Here is a 19,177-nt window from a genome sequence, read left to right as displayed (position 1 = left end):
GTCGTCATCCTCGTCGTCATCATCGGCGTAACCCTCAAGGTTGTAGTACTCATAGTAGTGGTTGCGCCAGGGCTCGCGTTGGTACTCCACCGCTGATTCCTTGACGGACAGGCTCTTCTCTACCTCCTCCTTAGCCATGCGTAACTCCTCCTCCCAGCGCTCCTCGATCTCTGCCTCCTGCATCTCCAGTTCTTGTTCAATGATCTCATAAGGTAGCAGGTGGTCCATGGCGTCAGCCGCCTTTTTGGACGTGGGGTGCATGCTGGATTCTGAGGAGGCCTGGAATATCTTGGTGTGGGCATCCTCGATCTTGGCGTGGATGGCCTCGACCCGGGCCAGGGTGAAATCGGCGGCACGAACGACTGCTCGAGCGCTCTCAGCGTTTGCAGCCTCCATCCCAGCAACTACTGTAGCTGCCTTGTCGGCTACCTCAAACGCCCTCTCGGCGGATGTGGCCACGATCTTGGCGTCGGCGGCGTCGCTCTCGGCGGAGGCGGCGGTGCTCGGGGAGGACGGGTGACCGTATGGGCCCCCACGAAGCGTCTCCGCAGCGTCATTCTTTGCAAGAAGGGGTTGGGGAATGGCGATCGGGGATTCATGGATTCAGGGGTGACTAGCACTTGAGCAGACGAAGCCGGCGAAGCTTATGGAGGAAGACATAAATATACCCATGAATTTTCATCGCAAACGGTTCCTATAACCAATTCTTTGTGAGGTAGTTGATTTTTTGCATTACCTATGAAAGATGAATTTGGAGTACAGTGGCAACGGATGGTGTATTAAATGTATGAGAAAATTTTGTACCGTTAACATGCACTAAGACAACTGTCATGTTAAAATTTGGAAATTTTCAGGGTTCATTTGACCTTTTGAAGACATTAACTGAGTTTCTAGACATTTAATGCACGTAATTCAAATTTGAACTGCATGTACATGCAACAACAAACCATCATGGGGTGGAAAATCATATTTGTGTCCTTGTGTGCAAGTTAATTCCATGTGCGGTAAATTAGAAGGAATTTTTGAACATATTGGTGTCACGATTGGACATATTGAGTACCATGGCTTTTAAATTCCCAAAAATTAAAAATGATTGGAAATACATAAAACCTTTCTTGATGTAACGACATGGCACCAAGATCCTGTGGTAAAAAACTAGCCTGTTTGACGACACACCCCTTCACAAACTGGAGCATCTCACAAGAAGGCTCGTGGTTCCGAGAGGAAACAATGCATATTTGATGACGAACCGGTGGCAGCTTCCTCGTATGGCCTTGAAACTTTTTCTACAATTAACATGCACTAGTACAACTGTCATGTTAAATTTGGAAAATTTCAGGGGTCATTTGACCTTTTTAAGCCATTTAATGACCGTAATTCAAATTTGAACTACATGTACATGCAACAGCTAACCATAATGGTTTGGGAAATCATATTTGTGTGCTCGTGTGCGAGTTAATGCCCCGTGTGCAGTAAATTGGAAAGCATTTTCAAACATATTGGTGTCACGGCTTGGACACAACCATCGAGTACCAGGGATTTAAAATTCCAAACAAATAAAAATGATCAGAAATGCATGGAACCTTGCTTGATGTAACGGCATGGCACCAAGATGTTATGGTAAACAAATTGGCCTATTCGACGAAAGTTTGGACACACACCCCTCACAAACCGGAGCATCTCACAAGAAGACTCGTGGTTTCGAGAGGGAACAATGCATGTTTGATGACGAACCGGCGGTAGCTTCCTTGTATGGCCTCGAAACTTTTCTACCGTTAACATGCACTAATACAACTGTCATGTTAAAATTTGAAAAAAAAATCAGGGGTCATTTGACCTTTTTAAGACATTTAAGTGATTTTCTAGCCATTTAATGACCATAATTCAAATTTGAACTACATGTACACACAACAGCTAACGATAATGGTTATCATATTTGTGTCCTCGTGCGCGAGTTAATGCCCATATGCAGTAATTGGATGGAATTTTCAAACATATTGGTGTCACAGCTTGGACAGAAACATCGAGTGCCATGGCTTTTAAATTCCCAAAAAATAAAAAATGGTCAGAAATACATGGAACCTTTCAGGATGTAATGGCATGGCACCAAGATGCCGTGGTAGAAAAATTGGCCTATTCGACGAAAGTTTGGACACGCACCCCTCACAAACCGGAGCATCTCATGAGAAGACTCGTGGTTTCGAGAGGGAATAATGCATGTTTGATGAGGAACCGGCGGTAGCTTCCTTGTATTGCCTCGAAACTTTCTCTACCTTTAACATGCACTAATACAAACTGTCATGTTAAAATTTGGAAATTTTCAGGGGGCATTTGACCTTTTTAAGACATATAAGTGATTTTCTAGCCATTTAATTCCCGTAATTCAAATTGAGCCACATGTACATGTAACAGCAAACCATCATGGGTTGGAAACATCATTTGTGTACTACAGTACATTATACAATAATATCATGGTGACACAAAATAAGCATTCGCGCCTTACATTTGGAAAGAAAATGTAAATATCTAGCAAGACTACCGGGCCACACGATTGGCACTCCATTTCGTGCCTCGAGGTTTGGAAGATGAGTGGCACGGGTAATTAATCAGACACGGCTCTGTATTGGAAACCGTCAGTGATTAATTTCAAACACGGCTTTTGCTGCGGGAATTGTGTGCAATTCAAGCTACAGTACTCATAAATTCTCGCGACTAACGCGTGTACTGTTCCCGTCGGTCTAGATTCTAGCCGCCAAGAAATACTACCCTGCTCATGTTGTCCCGCCTGCGTTCTAATCTACATCCTCTCCTTGCTCGCCCCCTCTCTCTCACAAAACTCTGGCATGGCGTTGCTGGTCTGCCCACACGCCGACGAGGAGGCGCCACCCACTGAGGACGTTGAGTCGTAGAGTAGTGACGAGGAGGACCCCTGCGCGCCGCCGGACGAGGTTGCGCCGGACACCCCCCCCCCCCCAACTTTGGAGTGGTTTTGGGGGTACTGCAATCTTTTCCTATGAAAGGTGCTACCGCCGGCTGAGAAAGCCAGGCAAGTGGCATTCAAGAAGGAGATGGCGGAGGAGGAAACCATGTACTAGGCGGCCCATGAAACCCGTGAGGCCGTCTGGGAAAAGGAGGCGGTGGAGCTTTGGCGGCGGGCACCTCGACGTTTAGAGAAGGTGTGCAAAGACGGCCGGTACTTTGCCAGGAAGGCCAAAGGTGCTAGGTGCCTCATCGCTGCGTGGAGGTGGGCGGATAAGCTCCAGCGTGCAACCGATCAGGAGCTCCGGTGGGCGCCCAATGAAATGGCAAGATTGTTCGCGCGCGTCCGCCAGCAAGAGGAAGATCGGTACGTCGAGCGCTGTGAGGCGGAGGAGGTGGAGTACTGCCTCCGTGTTGGGAAGCCGCTGCGCACCACAAAGCTATTGGCGAGGGGCTACCGGAGTACTGACCCCCTAAGAAGGGATTATTAGTTTTAGTATTTTTGGTTTTCAATTTTATGCATTGTACATAGTAGTTAAGTATCATCATGATGAACTAATGAACAATTAACATATATTATGAATTCCATTTTCTATCTATTTTTGTATACTAATTTGTATCTAGCTGTTATCATCCACATATACAGAATGTAAAGCATATATATACACATTGAAACAGAACAATATATAAGAACAGAAAACAGAATACACACATTGAAATAGAGCAATATTATGATTGATGTGAATACATAGCGATCAACATCAAAATAACTCAACAAAATAAAACGCACCCATGACCAGCAGCGTTGCCTACGGTATCTCTTGGCCCTGCCTAAACTCGTGCAGGCGTTCATCCAAGCGGTCGACACGCTTGCATCTGGAGCGCGATCTCGAGCTCCAAGTATGATAATTCATCGGAGATCACTAGCTCGAGGATGTGACGGCCATGTTCTTCTACTGCGCCTAGGTGGACACCTGGGCCAAGGAGGCGCTCGAGCCTAGCGACCAGCGCGTAAGCATCGAGCGGGCCGCGGACAAGGCGAACGACGCGACCCAGACGAACGGTGCGGCGGGCGTCCAATGCAAGTACGGCGCGGACAGCCTCTGGTGCAAGACGGCGTAGACGGCCTCTGCCCACTCCTTGCAAGGAATGGGGCTACTGATGGGCAGTATACCCAGCTGTGATACCCTATCAATAGCAGGCAAATGCTGATGGATCCACTCTTGCTCTGCGGTGCTCCAACGGTCTCGCTGTGCGGCGGTCCGTGCCTCTCGCTCTACGGCGCTCCAATGGTCCTGCTATGCGGCGAGCCATAGCCTATCGGCACGGACGTTCCTAGCTTTCTCTACAGCGCACCACTGATCATGTTGTGTGACGAGCTGCAACCTCTCGGCACTGACATACCTATTTTGATCCGCGGCGCTGAAGCGTTGTGCGCCAAGGGTCTGCTCAACCATGGCAATGACGCGCAACACGACGTCGTCCATCGCATCGCAGGGGACACCCTCAGCCTCGACAGGCTGTGGTGCCTTCTTGTTTTCCTTGTCGAGGAGGTTGATGGAAGAGGCGGCGCTTCGGTGGGTTGGCATGCTTGGAAAGTAGAGGGGCTATAGGCTACGCTTGTTGCCTCAGTGTTTCGCGCGCCGTCTAGGTTTATGCACAATATTGCTGGGTGGCGGTGGGAAACCGATGAGGAAGTGGTGGGAAACGGTGTGTGTTCATAAAACACCATCAATTAATGGAAACTTAGCATAGAAGGAACTGCGAACTAGCACGACGCGTGCGGGCACATTGCTCGCCCAAGGTTGTGATCCATATACTCGTGCCCAACAGAGCACACTATTCACAGTAAAGAATATTGTTCTGTACGCAGAGATTGTAGATGTTGTGCAGACTGAGCAAGTCATAGAAAATGATTAAACTAAGGAACGGGTCAATGATGATTTCAAAAATGGCAGACAATAATTTACTAGCAAGCATTGTTTACCAAGAACACACACAACTTATTAGAAGGAAATGTGTGTATTACTATCGGTCTTCCCACACAATTAGCCGGTGCACCCTTGTCTGCTGCCTGTGTTCACCTCACCGCGCCAGCCTCTGCTCGCATCCCTCGGCGTGCTCTACTCGCCGTTTGGCACCACGTCATGCTCTGCTCGCGTCCCTCCGTGCGCTCGGCTTGTGGACGGCTTTTCCCTGCATGTTCAACTACTATATGCATATGGTTGCTTGCCATTGAGGTGGCGGCGGAGCGCACTACCCGCGTCACTCTGCGAACTCTGCTCTCACGTCTTCCGTGTGTGCTCTGCCAGCGGTTGGGGTCGGCACACGATCATGTTGGGGTCCCATATGCAAGCGGCTGCATCGCGCGTGTCGCCACAATGCAGTTACATGCAGCACGATGGAGTTACGTGCTGCAAAAACTGCCATCCGGGCGCGCCGATATTCCAGGCCGTCTGGCTTCCCATTAATTCCCATGGCCGTTATAATCTTCGTCTCTTCAACCTTTCGATCGCACCCCACAACACAACAAGCACACCCACGATGAAACATATAGAGAGGATATCTAGCAGCGCTCCAATGGAGTTCAGCGTGCATCAAGTGGAGACTCACGTGAGGAAGAAGGATCTCTCGGTGGTGTACACCATCGACCCGGCCATGGTGAAGGACTACATCAACACCGTGGAGCCCTTGCTAGCTCAGGACAAGTACAAAGTAGTCGACATCGACCTCTAGTGCACTGGCGGTCAACCCGGGATAGATCAGAAGGTTGCCATCGCCTAGTTGTGTCTGCGCTATCGCGTCCTCATCTACCACTACTACCTGGCCACAGAGCCTTGCGACCGTTTCGCCAGGTTTGTCAACAACCCCAACTACAAGTTCGCTACGGTGGAAACCACGAACGATGGAAAAGCGCTCCAGGTTTCGGGCTTGGCCTATTAGAAACTTGTCGAAATCCGTGGCCAAGGGGTTGCATGAAGAAGGACTCCCTGGTTGAAGTTGCCTCAGCCATCATCGACCCCTACTACGAAAAGATGAAGGAGGATGCCAAGAAAAATTCCGCATCCTGGCATGGGGTCTGGATGCGGAAAATGGATGAAGCCCACCTCAAGTTTGCGGCCAAGAACATGTACACATGATACGAGATGCACAGGTGGATCATTGACATGAGGGAGTGCCTCCTTCCTGTAATCAACAAAGGATCGAGCCACCAGTAGAGCAGTGGTGGCAAGCATCACAAGAAGAAGTAGATGACGATCAGATGATCGTTTATCCTAGTTAATTATGCATGTAATAGTTTACTTTGGTGTGTGCAAATGTCATGTGTGTACTAGACACCTATGTAATTGGATGTTTAATTTGGTTATGCAATCATGTCCTTATAAGTATATATATGTTGTTGTTATGTATGCAATCACATCGCACACAGACCATACTAGGGAACCCGAAGGTGATGAATTCATCAATCGCTGACAATTGTATACCGACAAGCATTTGCCCACAACAAACACGGCTTCCTACCAGAAATCATCTGTGTTATTATCGGTCTTTGCACACATTACTAATTACGGACCTGTTTGCCGCGTATCACACACATCTTGTTAAGTTGAACTGTTTCTATTGTGTTGCCTAATTAAAAACAGATCATCCAAGTGAACTGTATGTCGTATACCGTACACACCTTGATTTGGCTAGCCATTTTTGTTGTGTTGCCTCATCACAAACAGTTCATTCAAGTGAACTTCATGCCGTATATTGGACACACCTTCATCTAGTGGACTGTTTCTACTGTTATGCTCATCCCAAACAGCTCATTCGAGTGAACAATATGCCACGTATCACACACGCAACTCTAATCTGAATCGTGTTTGATGTCTCTATCATCGCAAATAGTTTGTATCATTATTTATAGTTTTCTTACAACACCATTCGCGATTGATGCATCACACATAGTTTCGTCGAATAGTCTCTGATTGTAGTGTCGTGTTAGCAGGATCCTGCAGTAGTGCCACCTACTATACAAACGGTTTTTACCCCCTTTCCATGACAGAGTTTTGAACCGTCGCCTTGCCTGTGTGTGTGATAGGGGGTCCTACCTACACGACCCAAAAACCGTCTGGGCTAGGGAGTAGGAATGCATACATTTTGCAAAACTAAGCGTATGTGATGCCCGTATCTATCCCAAACACGAGTCGTCACACAACTGTTTGTAATATATCGAATATCCCAAACGCTCCATCCTTGCTACTCGTGTGTGCTGGCATTACCATCGCATACGCTATTTTGTGGTGCAACATTTAGGATGCGCACCCCATCACAAATAGTTCATGAATGTAAAGTTTGTTTGATAAGGAGACTATCACACACATTCACTTCTCCCGAACCGTACGCGATATATAATTAAGAAGAGAAGTTAACATCATACGAGTGTCGGATGGGTTTATGAAACGTCCGACTGTCGTACTAGTGTCGGATGGGATAACTATTGCACACCCTATTCTGTGGTGCAACATTTGCGATGCGTACAACATCACAAATAGTTCATGATTTCAAAGCATGTACGATAAGCCGAACATCACAAACATTTAGTTTGGTTGCATCATTTGTGATATTGTCTGACATCAGACGCGCTTTGCAAATGGCAACTGTGTGCATGGTCGCACACGTTTTCTCTCGGTGAAACGTGTCGGATTATGAGGTATATCACACACGTTATGCTTTACAGATCGTGTGCGCCATAATGACCTGTAGAGCGTAATTTCTCCCTAATTTAATCACTGCAATTTAAAATTGTATAGAAATTGAATTTGAGAGTAGGCAATAACTTTATTCATATCAATCAGTTTCAACAAACAATGCACTATTCGACTCACAGGTACATATGTTCAAGAATTACATAAAAAAGAATTACATAAGCACCAAATACAGAATGATGAACCAGGGTTGTATACTTGTATTAAAGACGGTAAATAAAGAGGTGAAAGACATTACAATTGTTGAACAAGGTGAAGCGGAATGCCCATATTGTGCCCTCCTCCATGACGAATGCACACACGACTCTAGTCCAACCCCTTGTGATGGCCGACCGCCCATCCTTCACTGGCTTCATGAGGAATTCTAGATAGTCATTGTAGTCTGGTAGAAATACTTTATCCTTTCCATGTCCACCAATCATTTAGTTTTAGAGGTAATCTTGAGTAAACTGCTTTGGGAACCACTGGAAAGAGAAAAGATTCAAACATTGTCATCTAACACTAATTATGGGCAGTGAAAAAGGCTACAGAGTTCTTACTTACCATCCTGTAGTTCACTGTTGTCTTGGATAAAGTGTAAACAAATAGTTTAATTGCCATCTTTTGACCCACTTTACTAACAATCTTTATTAGTTTCCTCACTTGATGCTAGTTCATGAATATCTCATTGCCCCATACACAAAAAGGGTCGAAGCGCGGATCTTTACCAATGACATATGTACCTACAAGCACCAGGTTAATATAAGAAGCTAAACTGCAGTTTCACAATGATGTAGCACAACACTCCCTCCGTCCCATTATATAAGAGCTTATTACATCCATGTAGCGACCCGACCTCAGACAGTCAAGTCTCTATGCTTAAGTGTCATCCCTGGATCGGTATGCTGGCACACACAGTACTCGAGGGTTTATAACAGAGGTAAATCACATGCATAAAGTAACATAAATACTATTACCTCAATCCAAATAGCGGAAGTAACAACAAGGTTGTGGATTCCCATCAACACCAACGGCAATGTTGAGTGTAGAAATCATAACCCTAATGTATCACTTACTCGTCGTAAGAATCCTGCAACATGAGACGTTGCAGCCACAAAGGGTCAGTACATTGAATGTACTGGCAAATTCACACTTTGGAGCAATGATGAATCAAGGCTATCACTACATGCATATTTGGCTGGTGGAGGCTCTATGGTTATAATGTTTTTGCGAAAAGCCATTTTTTTCCCTACAAAAAAGAATATGTTTTATTTAACTATCATGGTGGTTGAAACATCATTGAGAAGGTTCCTCCAACTCAATCCCAATTAAAGTAATCATTAACATCCCATAAAATTAATTTAGAGTGATGAGATCGATATGATAATCCAAGAACCAGATACTCAAGATGTCCATAATCGGGGACACGGATAACCATGATTAGTTTGTACACTCTGCAGAGGTTTGCGCACTTTTCCCTACAAGACTCGATCTCCTCTGTTGGATTTCTCGCACTACATGGTGTTTGAGAAATGGATGACCGAGACACAGTCTTTCAGAAACATTAACTCTTTACTCTGGGTGGACAGTTACACCTACTTTCCCCTACATCTGCTAGCCCACCACTGAAAGAGGTCATGCAACATACTCAACTATGCTAGAGCCCATAATAGCTTGTGGCGGCACACGAAAGTTTCTAGCATGAATAATCTTATGATCCCTTTGAGCCTAGGTGGCATTCCATAGGGTGATCACACGGGTCCTCCGGGATCCCCTTGGGCAAGCACTGGGTTCTCCAGGTGCCCGGGCAGACCACTGGGTGCTCCAGGGTGCCCCTACCATTCCACCCAAATGTGTATTAAAGTAGCCACCTTAAGTTAACCATTAAATATGAACTCTCACATCTGTCATGAATCACTCAACCAATCCACGTCTACGAGCTTAGCAGAATAGTATGAGCATAATGTAGAAGTAACTCCCAAGGTTTGAATGCAGGACAATAGGTTCCTACCTCATCAACTACTTCCCAATAACCACATGTTATCAAGTCCTAACCATGCAGTGTTCGAGGGTTGAAACTAATGCATAAAAACTGGGTATGAAAGAGATATGATCAAAGTGTGAACTTGCCTTTTATTGTTGATGAAGATGATTCGCACTCATAACTCCTGATAGTTCTACTCGTCTCACTCCAGTCAATCTAGCGTAAGCAAGCAATAATAACCACACATAAGCAAACACTGAAAAGATCGAAAAGAACGAAGAAGACAATTCGGAAAACATCAAAACCTAGCAAATAACTCTTGCAACATAAAACAATTTCTAAAAGTACCAAAATTATGTGAATTTGGTCTTATCAAAAAGTTTAGGTCAAGAGCTTCGATTTGCAAAAAGAATCAACTCAAACGGAGTTATAAAACTCAAGTTATGATCAAACGAAGTTCAAACTCAAATCTGATCTAATTCAAATTTCAAAATTTCAAAAACATGTTTAAGTGTTTTATAGATAGAGGGGGTTGTAATGAAGAAGTGGGCGTTGGTTTCGTTGGATTTGGTTAAACGAGCAAAAAGTTGCGAGGGTTTGAAGATTAGGGACTAATTGTAAATAAAATATTCACAAATGGGTCCCTTGCCGAAATCTAAAATACAAAGAAAAATCCTATCGAGCGAACGTTCGCTACAGAGACTAACCTGGCGAAAACCGTTAGTTACAAACCTAAACTAGTGAGCATTCTCTATATAACTAAACCTAATAATAAACCGATCAAAAAAACTAAACCGAACAAAAATAAAACCGGACGGATCTAGCGGTTTTTTGTCGAAAACCGGCAGCGACGAACGGCGAGCTCCGGCGATGGCGCGACGGTGGCGAGGCAGCGGCGACTGCGGGCGGCGGTGCTGGCAGAGGGGTGGCGCGGCGTGGCAGCGGCAGTTAGCGGCGGCGCGGGAGGCGTCGGAAGCGAGGCGGGGCGGCGGACTAGGCGGCGGTGCGACGCACTTGCGGCAGATCTCGCCAGCGGCGGCGAGGCGCGAGATGCGAGGCGAGGAGAGGCGAGGGGAGATGAGGGAGGCCGGGGCGGGCTATTTATGGAGGGGGCGGCCTCGGAGGCGTGGGGGAGGGGCAAGGGAGAGGCGGCGCGAGGAGTCCGCGGCGAGGACGGCGTCCATGGCGGCGGCGGACTCCCGAGCGGAGTCCCGCTCTGGGACGGTGGCGACGGGCGACGTGGGTTGGGCGGTGGCCTGGCCTGGGAGCTGGGCCGGCCCAGTCGGTCCGCGAGGATTTCGTTGTTTTTTTAACTTTTTGGAGACGAAAGAAATAATAAAATGATATAAAATAAATATACTATAGGCATATAGTATATCAAAATTTTCAGAAAAAGCTTTTCTACAACATGAACATTTTTATAAAGTCAAATAAAACCCACACAAATTTGAATAAAGCAAAGAGTGCTACTGTTGCAATAAAATCCAATAAAAATCATTTTAAAAATACCAAAATTATTTCAAATTTATTTCTCTCCAATTTTCTGATGTAGGGAATCATTTTACCCTATTTTGCATATATTTTATTTTTGGAGAAAAATAATTTGAATAAAAACCAAATAACCACAAATTGAGAATAATTCCAATGGGACTTTAAATTTAATTCTTTTAAAACTTCCAACTCATATTTCATATGTTTTGAAGAAGTCATTTTACCCTCTCTCGTGAAAATCATTGAGTTCCTTAAAGTTTCTGAATTTGAAAATAGTTCCAAATGAAATTCTAATATTTTCAAATACCATTTTCATTTAATTAAATGGAAGAAGTCATATCATCTTCACTCAAGGGTTTTGTGATGCAAAGAATTTGAATTCATGGAGATCATAAATGCAAAAATGAAAGTTTGGGAAAGTCCTTTTATTCCCTCTCATTTAACTTTCAAAAAGTTTCGAATTTCACTCACTTTCAGTCAATCAATCAAGCAAACAATCAAAACTATCTATTTAACATAACATTCCAAAATTTAGAATTTTGGAATGTTACAAACCTACCACCCTTAAAATGAATCTCCTCGTCGAGATTCGGAGAGGCTAGAAAGAAATAGGTTAGGTTCGGGTGTCTTTCGCAAAATCCTTCGATTGTCACAGGGGGTCTGGGGTGCTACCACCCTTAGAAACATCGTTACGGTCCCATCAATACTCATACACTCCATCCTTATTCCTGACAGGGTCGGTCTTCTCAGATCTTCAGTATAATTCCTTATCTGGCTCTTCCGGTAGTGGCATAACCTTTTCCTCAATTCTTCTGTCCTTTCATCTTGGTAAGGTTATTCCGAGACTGGGTCTTCTTAGCTGACGGGTCTGGCGCCAATACTAAACAACTATCGATATCTCATGGTGGTCATCAATTTATGGTTTCTCCTGCAGGAAATAGGTCTGGGTTGAACCTCACCGTATGGCTTACGATTGGCAACAACTGCCGTGTACAAGGGAAAAAATTGTCATACCATTCTAAGGTTTTAAACATGGTTTTGATCGTCGTCACTCTACTATGGGTAAGTCACTTAGATTTACCATCCCATATAGCAAGGCGAATAATGAGAGTAAGTCGGTATGGTGATCAATCCATCCCGCACCCATATCATTACCTTGTACACGGTTTAGCGAATCTCGCATTCTAACACTCGGTCATCCTCACAAGCATTGCAGAACTTCTCTTGTCGACGAACAAAGTTCGGATAAATCCATTGATTCTGCAAGCCAAACAAACATCTATCGTTTCTTCACAACTCTCAGGTTTTGCGTAACTCCTATAAGATCATCTATTGATAAAGTCGTAACTTCTTCCAGGGTTTTCCTTCAGCAAGAGTGTGCTTGCTTCTTGGCAGGGCCTGGCGCCTGTGGGCTATGGCCCATTTCATCACTTGTAAACCTTGAACTCATCATCGTGGCACTGATCATTATTCCAACATCCAACTTCCTAGCATTCTTAAATCCATACAATTGTACTGTCTCCCTTCCTTCTATTGGTACCAAACTAAGACGTGATTACTTAGACTCATCACGGAGTTACTATTGCTCCATATTACCAACATTATACCTCCTTTATATCCAATAGTACTTCATCCCTTCATATTCTTGGGATATCCCACATATCGAGATAAAACTCGTACTTATTCTGTCCAAAGTCCACTCCGTGGAATATCATAATCCTTTCCAGAGGTCAAGTGTCCTCACAGGGTACAACCACCCTTGAAATGCACAAAGTCTTCCATAGACCATATTTCTCATATCCTCGAAAATGGTCAACATCTTTCTTCATAGAGTAACTACTCATAAAATCCAAATCAGTACCAACAATGCTAGCTTCATTGATTCTCAAATTATTACAATCTCCTGCATTTCCAGTACATGCATCAACACCTTAATAATATAAGGAATGCTTCCACTGCTACTACTATACTTCTTACAGACTCAACTATTTAACACTAGCCTCCTTCTCTTTGGGACAATCCCTGGCAAAGTGCCATGCTTCATTACAGCGAAAACATATTACTTCTGACAAGTCTCGAGGTTTCCTTTTTGGGCAACTGCTGAAGTAGTGCCCCGCCTCCTTGCACCTGAAACAGGTGATATGACTTAGGTCCTTCCTGGGATCCAATCTACTTCTCTTCCTGGACTTTTCCGTTCCAATCAGGGCTTCTATTTCCTGTGGTTCATACTCTACTTCCTCTGTCGGGAATTCTACTAGATCCCCATTCAGACAATTTTGTGATATGTGTCCTTCTTCTCCACATGAATAGCATGGCTTGGTGCAGGGTTTAATTGGGTCTTCTTTGGGTGTGTCCTCCACCTCTTCCTTCATCACAGGTTCTTCTAAAATTTCCATGAGGGCTCCTTTCATTGCTTCTTTTTTTTGCTAGATGGTTCTTTGTACCATGTGGTAAATGTGACACTGAGCAGGGTAGTGGGTAGTTCCTTCACACAATAAACAAGTAATCTGCCTAGTTGGGTATTCTTCAGCTGGGTGACTTCCTCCATAATTAGGGCATTCATCCTTGTGTTCCTTATGGTTGTGTCCTATTCCTCCACAGAGCTTGCATGCACAAGGTTTCTTCATATCCTTTCCATAAGGCTTCAATTTCTGGGACACAAAATGAGACTTTAGCGCAGAGTCAACTTAAATTCTTTCCAAGTGGTTACTCCTTGCCATCCATTGATGGTTTGGTACTTCATCCACCAAGTAGCAGTACCTCTTTCAAAGCACTGAAGAGCATGCTGGGGCATATCCTTTCCGGCTATAGTGTTATTCTCCATATGATCTTCCATGTTATGAATCCATCGGTCCGTCTCCAATTGAGTCATCGGTCCAGAAAATATGGGTTCATCTCCATCCATCCTCTATTGAGTCCATGGGTTTGGGGTGGGATAAGAGAGATAGAGAGGGATACACACAATACAGACAATAGTTTTTTGAAAAGACAGATTTTATTTGTGGCTGTCGGAAAAACATCAAATAGATGACAGCTCACAAACGTCGCATCTAACATAGGTATATAACAGGGGTTTGGTCTTCTAAAGGTCAATAAATCTTCAAAATCACCAAACTCTTCAAGTCTTGCTCAGGTCTCCGATGGCTTCTTCCGATCATGCTTGTCCTTCTCAAGTTCCTTTGCCAGATCATCTTTGTTGACGCGAAGTCTCTCGTGACATCCTTCAATATTTCTGGAGTTGCGTTCCAAACTTCTGGGTTCCCTATATCCTTGGCATGAACCATGGTCCTACTGTCCTTCAGTTCCTGACGAATCTCCGGTATCTAGAGGTTTTGCTCCTCCAGCTTGGCTACTTTCAGCTTCTGGGTCCTGAGGTCTTCACGAAATGCCTCCTTGTCAAGATATAGCTTTCTGCAGGTCCATTTTAAATTCTTGATGTAATACTCCAGATCCTAGTGATACACCAGCTAAGGCTAAAACTTCATCTTTTGCTGATAGGTGCTCCATTAGCCTTCTACCATCCAATCCTTCCAAAGAATGCATGCTTAACTCAACACAGTGACAATAGCATACTCGGGCGATAACATCATGGTTAGCCGTGTTCATGCCCATGTCATTCCCATGAGTTATCATTCCATAGTTGCTATCTCCTGCCTTGGGGTTTTCTTGATAGAACTTTGAGTTCTTATGCTCCATGTTCCGGTCTTTCCCCGATTCACCTTGATCTCGGGTATTGACAGCTTCCATAGTCTGACAAATTCCATAAGGGTAGCCTTCCTAGGCCATACAAATCTGGAAATTCTACAGGGCCTTCAAATTCTCCTAGTCTTCGGAGTCTTCAACCGTTGTAGTTCCCATTATTCAGATGCACGGTAAAAATCTTCTTCATTCCGTAGTGGTCTTGGTTGTCCGATGTCTTGTACTTCTTGGAGTGGTCGCATCAGTTGAATCTTCATGTGGTCAAAAGGGGAAAGGGGTATAGTCTCACTGAAAGGGAATATTTGAATAAGCTCAGAAGAGAAGAGAGGTAAAAGATCTTTCTGAAAATGAAGTTTGAAGAGAAAATCTTTCCTATGGGCTTGCCAATTTCTAGGGGTCACGTCCTACAGTCAACATCTGCTCTGATACCATCTTGTAGCGACCCGACCTCAGACGGTCAAGTCTCTGTGCTTAAGTGTCATCCCTGGATCGGTATGCTGACACAAACAGTACTCGAGGGTTTATAACAGAGGTAAATCACATGTATAAAGTAACGTAAATACTATTACCTCAATCCAAATAGCGGAAGTAACAACAAGGTTGTGGATTCCCATCAACACCAACGGCAAAGTTGAGTGTAGAAATCGTAACCCTAACATATCACTTACTCGTCGTAAGAATCTTGCAACATGAGACGTTGCAGCCACAAAGGGTCAGTACATTGAATGTACTGGCAAATTCACACTATAGAGCAATGATGAATAAAGGCTATCACTACATGCATATTTGGCTGGTGGAGGCTCTATGGTTATAATGTTTTTGCGAAAAGCCAATTTTTTCCTACAACAAAAGAATATGTTTTATTTAACTATCATGGTGGTTGAAACATCATTGAGAAGGTTCCTCCAACTCAATCCCAATTAAAGTAATCATTAACATCCCAACAAATTAATTTAGAGTGATGAGATCAATATGATAATCCAAGAACCAGATACTCAAGATGTCCATAATCGGGGACACGGCTAACCATGATTAGTTTGTACACTCTGCAGAGGTTTGCGCACTTTTCCCCACAAGACTCGATCTCCTCTGTTGGATTTCTCGCACTACATTGTGTTTGAGAAACGGATAACCGAGACACAGTCTTTCAGAAACATTAACTCTTTACTCTGGGTGGACAGTTACACCTACTTTCCCCTACATCTGCTAGCCCACCACTGAAAGAGGTCATGCAATATACTCAACTATGCTAGAGCCCATAATAGCTTGTGGCTGCACACGGAAGTTTCTAGCATGAATAATGTTATGATCCCTTTGAGCCTAGGTGGCATTCCATAGGGTGATCACACGGGTCCTCCGGGATCCCCTTGGGCAAGCACTGGGTTCTCCAGGTGCCCGGTCAGACCACTGGGTGCTCCAGGGTGCCCCTACCATTCCACTCAGATGTGTATTAAAGTAGCCACCTTAAGTTAACCATTAAATAATAACTCTCACATCTGTCATGAATCACTCAACCAATCCACGTCTACGAGCTTAGCAGAATATTTTGAGCATAACGTAGAAGTAACTCCCAAGGTTTGAATGCAGGACAATAGGTTCCTACCTCATCAACTACTTCCCAATAACCACATGTTATGAAGTCCTAACCATGCAGTGTTCGAGGGTTGAAACTAATGCATAAAAGTTGGGTATGAAAGAGATATGATCAAAGTGTGAACTTGCCTTGTATTGTTGATGAAGATGATTCGCACTTATAACTCCTAATAGTTCTACTCGTCTCACTTCGGTCAATCTAGCGTAAGCAAGCAATAATAACCACACATAAGCAATCACTCAAAAGATCGGAAAGAACGAAGAAGACAGTTCGGAAAACATCAAAACCTAGCAAATAACTCTTGCAACATAAAACAATTTCTAAAAGTACCAAAATTATGTGAATTTGGTCTTATCAAAAAGTTTAGGTCAAGAGCTTCGATTTGCAAAAAGAATCAACTCAAACGGAGTTATAAAACTCAAGTTATGATCAAACGAAGTTCAAATTCAAATCTGATCTAATTCAAATTTTAAAATTTTAAAAACATGTTTAAGTTGTTTTATAGATAGAGGGGATCGTAACAAAGAAGCGGGCGTTGGTTTCGTTGGATTTGGTTAAACGAGCAAAAAGTTGCGAGGGTTTGAAGATAAGGGACTAATTAGTAAATAAAATATTCATGGATGGGTCCCTTGCCAAAATCTAAAATAAAAAGAAAAATCCTATCGAACGAACGTTCGCTACAGAGACTAACCTAGCGAAAACTGTTCGTTACAAACCTAAACTAGTGAGTGTTCGCTATATAACTAAACCTAATAATAAACCGATCAAAAAAACTAAACCGAACAAAAATAAAACCGGACGGACCTAGCAGTTGTTTGTCGAAAACCGGCAGAGACGAACGGCGAGCTCCGGCGATGGCGCGACGCCAGTGAGGCAGCGGCGGTGCTGGCAGAGGGGTAGCGCGGCGTGGCAGCGGCAGTTAGCGGCGGCGCGGGCGGCGTCGGCAGCGAGGCGGGGCGGCGGACTAGGCAGCGGTGCGGCGCGCTTGCGGCGGTGGCGGTTGTGGCAGATCTCGCCGGCGGAGGCGAGGCGAGGAGAGGCGAGGGGAGAGGAGGGAGGCCGGGGTGGGCTATTTATGGAGGGGGCGGCCTCGGAGGCGTGGGAGAGGGGCAAGAGAGAGGCGGCGCGAGGAGTCCGTGGCGAGGACGGCGTCCATGGCGGCGGCGGACTCCCGAGCGGAGTCCCGCTCGGGGACGGTGGCAACGGGCGACATGGGCTGGGTCGTGGCCTGGCCTGGGAGCTGGGCCGGCCCAGTCGGTCCGCGAGGATTTTGTTGTTTTTTAAATTTTTGCAGACAAAAGAAATAATAAAACGATATAAAATAAATATACTATAGGCATATAGTATATCAAAATTTTCAGAAAAAGCTTTTCTACGACATGAACATTTTTCTAAAGTCAAATAAAATCCACACAAATTTAAATAAAGCAAAGAGTGCTACTTTTGCAATAAAATCCAATAAAAATCATTTTAAAAATACCAAAATTATTTCAAATTTATTTCTCTCCAATTTTCTGATGTAGGGAATCATTTTACCATATTTTCCATATATTTTATTTTTGGAGAAAAATAATTTGAATAAAAACCAAATAACCCCAAATTGAAAAAATTCCAATGGGACTTTAAATTTAATTCTTTTAAAACTTCCAACTCATATTTCATATGTTTTGAAGAAGTCATTTTATCCTCTCTCGTGAAAATCATTGAGTTGCTTAAAGTTTCTGAATTTGAAAATAGTTCCAAATGAAATTCAAATATTTTCAAATACCCTTTTCATTTAATTAAATGGAAGAAGTCATATCATCTTCACTCAAGGGATTTGTGATGAAAAGAATTTGAATTCATGGAGATCATAAATGCAAAAATGAAAGTTTGGGGAAGTCCTTTTATTCCCTCTCATTTAACTTTCAAAAAGTTTCGAATTTCACTCACTTTCAGTCAATCAATCAAGCAAACAATCAAAACTATCTATCTAATATAACATTCCAAAATTTAGAATTTTGGGATGTTACAATCCAATATACTCACGTGTTGGATGAATTAAGATCTTATATTATGGGGCGGAGGGAGTATATATAGGCCATGGGATGAAACTAACCTCGATGGAAAACAACAGGCGTTCCCAATATTGTCCTATGTAAGTACATCGAAAGGCATGTTAAGCACAACAGCCTAAGCCGGCCGATCTCGGGTAGGGGGTCCTGAACTGTGCGCCTGAGGATCCAAGGTAACAGGAGACAAAGGGGACACGATGTTTACCCAGGTTTGGGCCCTCTTAATGGAGGTAAAACCCTACTTCCTGCTTGATTGTCTTTGATGAGTATAGGGGTTACAAGAGTTGATCTACCTCGAGATCGTAATGGGTAAACCCTAGAAGTCTAGCCTATATGAATTATGATGATTGCTACCTCTTGAGCACTGCGTTGGTTTTCCCTTGAAGAGGAAAGGGTGATGCAGTAAAGTAGCGTAAGTATTTCCCTCAGTTTTTGAGAACCAAGGTATCAATCCAGTAGGAGACCACGCTCAAGTCCCACGCACCTACACAAACAAATAAGAACCTTGCAACCAACGCGATAAAGGGGTTGTCAATCCCTTCACGGCCACTTGCAAAAGTGAGATCTGATAGAGATGATAAGATAATATTTTTGGTATTTTTATGATAAAGACTAAAAGTAAAGAAAGCAAAATAAACGGTAA

This window comes from Aegilops tauschii, chromosome 2 (assembly GCF_002575655.3).
Source record: "Aegilops tauschii subsp. strangulata cultivar AL8/78 chromosome 2, Aet v6.0, whole genome shotgun sequence".
In the NCBI taxonomy this organism is placed as follows: Eukaryota; Viridiplantae; Streptophyta; class Magnoliopsida; order Poales; family Poaceae; genus Aegilops; species Aegilops tauschii.
Note: the sequence above shows the minus strand (reverse complement) of the source record.